Source organism: Pongo abelii, chromosome 3 (genome assembly GCF_028885655.2).
Source record: "Pongo abelii isolate AG06213 chromosome 3, NHGRI_mPonAbe1-v2.0_pri, whole genome shotgun sequence".
NCBI lineage: Eukaryota > Metazoa > Chordata > Mammalia > Primates > Hominidae > Pongo > Pongo abelii.
The window spans coordinates 104,665,562-104,670,430 of record NC_071988.2 but is presented as its reverse complement, the minus strand read 5'-3'; the positions used below and the strand labels follow the sequence as shown (position 1 = coordinate 104,670,430).

General features: G+C 43.6%; 1 pseudogene; it reads left to right on the top strand.

Annotated features, from left to right (window-relative positions):
- Positions 1-717, top strand: LOC129058809 (UPF0711 protein C18orf21-like; annotated as a pseudogene).
- Positions 718-4,869: the final 4,152 nt, after the last annotated feature.

Below are 4,869 nucleotides of genomic sequence, written 5' to 3'. Positions count from 1 at the left end.
ATGACACAGAAGCACTACCTTGAAGCTTCAGAGCAGGGATTGCACAACAGCTGCCAGGGCCAAGCCTGCTATCTCCTATGATAAGAGTACTTTTGAAGAAACGTGTCCACACTGTTTGCAGTTGCTGATTCTGGATAACTCTTGAGTGTGTCTCAAACCCAAAGCCATAATGACACCCAAAATACAGAAACTGATTAATCAAGAAGCATGAAATTATACACTCAGTTTTAAAGAAGCAAAAATTGTGAAAAAGTTCAAAGACTACAAAAGTGTATTGTTGATTACTTGTAAAACATGCCACAGAACAGTGAAACATCATGGTAAGAGTAGAAGCTTTCTATCAGCATTGAAGAACAATCCTACTACTCCTCAAGTAAACTCAGCCTGAAGACACTAAAGAGAAGGACTGCAAACCCAAATCATGAGATGTCTTGTTCCAAAGGCAAGAGCCCAGTATTGACTTTCAGAACACCTGCATCTGGAGAGTCAGTATTTTCTTGCTCCTCAAAGAATGTGAGCAAAACAAAGAAAGATTTCCCTCAATGAAATGTTGGCTCCCTCTTGGCTCCCTCCCAGTTTGGGGAAATGTTTTTCTACATAATTCCAGGTTTTTCTTGTAAAAAAAATGTTCCTTAGTCAGAATGAATCCCAAAAGAATCCAAAGGTAGACTTCAGAAATTTCTTATCTTCTCTGAAGGGTAGACTTTGACAATAAGAAATGCCTGATGTCAGTCAGTTCTGAAACTGAAGTTAGTGAAACAACTTTTTAAACTGTTATTTATTTTTTGAATACATGGAAACTTGATCTGAGTGAAAAACAACAACAAAAAAGAACCAGCCCATGGTTGATGATCTCTTATCATGAAGGAATGCTGGTTGGTTGTTTTGTGGAGGCTGCAAAAGGGAGAGGCAGTGTCAGGGTGTTGGTTAAATGAAGGGTGAAATGAGTCTTTCCAAAGGGCTGGTTTCTGTTTAATCCTTAGGGAAAAAAGTCTAATGGTGGTTAGTGAGGGAGGGGGTATAATGAGGCGTGATATGGTTTGGCTGTGCCTCCTCACCAAATCTCAACTTGAATTGTATCTCCCAGAATTCCCGGGTGTTGTGGGAGGGACCCAGGGGGAGGTAATCAAATCATGGGGGCCAGTCTTTCCCATGCTATGCTACTCTTGTGATAGTGAATAAGTTCCGCAATATCTGATGGGTTTATCAGAGGTTCCGCTTTAGCTTCTTCTTTTTTTTTTTTTTTTTTTGAGATGGAGTCTAGCTCTGTCACCCAGGCTGGAGTGCAGTGGCACAACCTCAGCTAACTGCAACCTCCACCTTCTGGGTTCAAGCGATTCTCCTGCCTCAGCCTCCTGAGTAGCTGGGATTACAGGCACCCACCACCACACCCAGCTAATTTTTGTATTTTTAGTAGAGACGGGGTTTCACTGTGTTGGCCAGGCTGGTCTCAAACTCCTGCCCTCACGATCTGCCCACCTCGGCCTCCCAAAGTGCTGGGATTACAAGCGTGAGCCACTGCGCCCGGCCCTGCTTTAGCTTCTTCCTCATTTTTCTCTTGCCACCGCCGTGTAAGAAGTAACTTTCACCTGCCACCATGACTCTGAGGCCTCCCCAGCCATGTGGAGCTGTAAGTCCAGTTAAACCTCTTTTTGTTCCCAGTTTCGGGTATGTCTTAATCTGCAGCATGAAAACAAACTAATACGGTAAATTGGTACTAGTAAAGTAAGTGGGACATCGCTGAAAAGATACCTGAAAATGTGGAAGCAACTTTGGAACTGGGTAACAGGCAGAGGTTGGAAGAGTTTGCAGGGCTCAGAAGACAGGAAAATGTGGGAGTTTGGAACTTCCTAGAAACTTATTGAATGGCTTTGCCCAAAATGCTCATAGCAATATGGATAGTAAGGTCGAGTCTGAGGTGGTCTCAGATGGAGATGAGGAACTTGTTGGGAATTGGAGCAAAGGTGATTCCTGTTATGTTTTAGCGAAGAGACTGGCAGCATTTTGCCCCTGCCCTAGAGATGTGTGGAACTTTGAACTTGAGAAAGATGATTTAGGGTATCTGGTGGAAGATATTTCCAAGCAGCAAAGCATTCAAGAGGTGACTTGGATACTGTTAAAGGCATTCAGTTTTATAAGGGAAGCAGAGCATAAAAGTTTGGAAAATTTGCAGGCTGAACATGCAATAGAAAAGAAAAACCCTTTTGCTGGGGAGAAATTCAAACCGGGAGAAATTTGCATAAGTAGTAGGGAGCTTAATGTTAATCCCCAAGACCTTGGGGAAAATGTCTCCAGGCCATGTCAGAGACCTTCACGCAGCCCCTCCCATCACAGGCCTGGAGGCCAGGAGGGAAAAAAATGGTTTCGTGGGCCAGGCCCAGGGTCCCTGTGCTGTGTGCAGCCTATGGACTTGGTGCCCTGTGTCCCAGCCATTTTAGCTGTGGCTGAAAGGGGCCAACGTAGAGCTCAGGCTGTGGCTTCAGAGGGCAGAAGCCCCATTTCTTGGCAGCTTCCACTTGGTGTTGAGCCTGCAGGTGCACAGAAGTCATGAATTGAGGTTTGGGAACCTCTGCCTAGATTTCAGAAGACGTATGGAAATGCCTGGATGTGCAGGCAAAAGTTTTCTGCAAGGATGGGGACCTCATGGAGAACCTTTGCTAGGGCAGTGCAGAAAGGAAATGTGGGGTCAGAGCCCCCATGCGGAGTCCCTCCTGAGGCACTGCCTAGTGGAGCTGTTAGAAGAGGGCCACCATCCTCCAGACCCCAGAATGGTAGATCCACTAACAGCTTGCACAATGCACCTGGAAAAGCTGCAGACACTCAATGCCAGCCTGTGAAAGCAGCCAGAAGGGAGGCAGTACCCTGAAAAGCCACAAGGGCGGAGCTTCCCAAGACCATGGGAACCCACCTCTTACATCAGCATGACCTGGATGTGAGACCTGGAATCAAAGGAGATCATTTTGGAGCTTTAAAATGTGACTTCCCTGCTGGATTTCAGACTTGCATGGGCCCTGTAACCCCTTTGTTTCGGTAAATTTCTCCCATTTTGAACAGCTGTATTTACCCAATACCTGTACCCCCATTGTATCTAGGAAATAACTAGCTTGCTTTTGATTTTACAGGCTTATAAGTGGAAGGGACTCGCCTTGTCTCAGGTGAGACTTTGGACTGTTGACTTTTGGGTTAATGCTGAAATAAGTTAAGACTTTGGGGGACTGTTGGGAAGGCATGATTGGTTTTGAAATGTGAGGACATGAGATTTGGAGGGGCCAGTGGTGGATTGATATAGTTTGGCTGTGTCCCCACCCAAATCTCAACTTGAATTGTATCTCCCAGAATTCCCACATATTGTGGGAGGGACCCATGGGGAGGTAATTGAATCATGGGGGCCAGTCTTTCCCATGCTATTCTTGTGATAGTGAATAAGTCTCACAAGATCCGATGGGTTTATCAAGGGCTTCTGCTTTAGCTTATTCCTCATTTTTATCTTGCCACTGCCAAGTAAGAAGTTCCTTTCACCTGCCACCATGATTCTGAGGCCTCCCCAGCCATGTGGAACTGTAAGTCCAATTAAACTTCTTTTTGTTCCCAGTTTTGGGTATGTCTTTATTAGCAGCATGAAAAAGAACTAGTACAAGGCGTGTCTGACTTTCTGTCCTGTCATGTCCAGGAACTCAGTGTTCAAGGTTTCTCTGGGGTCCTCTTGGCCAAGAGAGGGTCCCTTCAGTCAGTTGGGGGACTTAGGATTTCTTTTTTGTTTCTCAGTCATAAGACCTTCATGTGACAGCCAGAGAAAGGGAATGAACACACAGAGACACCAAGATAAATCTGAACACACAGCCCTTGTTAAGTCCCCCAGTTTATTACTGTTAGAGCATACCCCCTTTTCCAATCATGTTTCTCCACAAGTATCTACTCTTCATCAAACCTAAACATAAAAATGCACAGTTTCCTCCATTTTTGGGGTATTCACTTCTGAAGGCTGCCATGTCACATAAAACTTTGGTTAAATAAATTTGTTACACTTTTCTCTTGTTAATTTGTTTTTTGTTATGGGGCGTAAGCCATGAACCTTGCAACAAGCAAGGAAAAAATATTACTCTTTCTTCCCTACACCATTGTACTAATTTCTTTTTTAAAAAATTATTCTATCCTTCATGAATAGGAGCTATGCTTAATAAAAATAATTCCCATAGCTGAGCTTACATAAGTAGTGACTAGCTGTGCAATTGCAAAAAACTAAAATAAAATAAGCTCTGATTCAGATTGGGAGGCAAATGTTGAACCCCTGCAGAGACTGCAAAATCCCAAAGAAAGACCTTCCCTTCTGCTACCTACATAGCCATCCAAAGAGCAAGGAATGCTGAACACGTGTAAGTGCTTCAACAGCAATGTCAAATCTGAACTGAAGGTTAAAAAAAGACAAAAATACTAGCAAAAGAGTGATCTAGAGGATATTGCCTGTCTTGTAACTTTTAATTTTTTTGTTTTTAAATTAATATTTATTAAGAGGAAAGATCTTTCTTATCATAAAACTAATATTCCCTGCTGAAAATGTAGAAAATAAAGAAAAGCCAAAAAAAGGCTCATTAAAACATTTCCTCATCAGGAAATAACTCATGCTAACCCTATGGGATGATTCTTCCCACATATATATTTTAATTGTAGTGTGATGGGTCCTGCCCCAGGTTACTGAAGGGTGCATGACTGCTGCTGGAACCTTGAAGGCCAGGTAGTGAGCCAAGGCCATGCTGTGCAGCTGAGGAACAGCTATCCCTGAGAACCTAAGCATCCTGAGGAGTATCTGAGAACCTACCAAGAAAAACAGTCTCATCACTCAAACACAGTAGGCAAAGAACCAGAAAATCA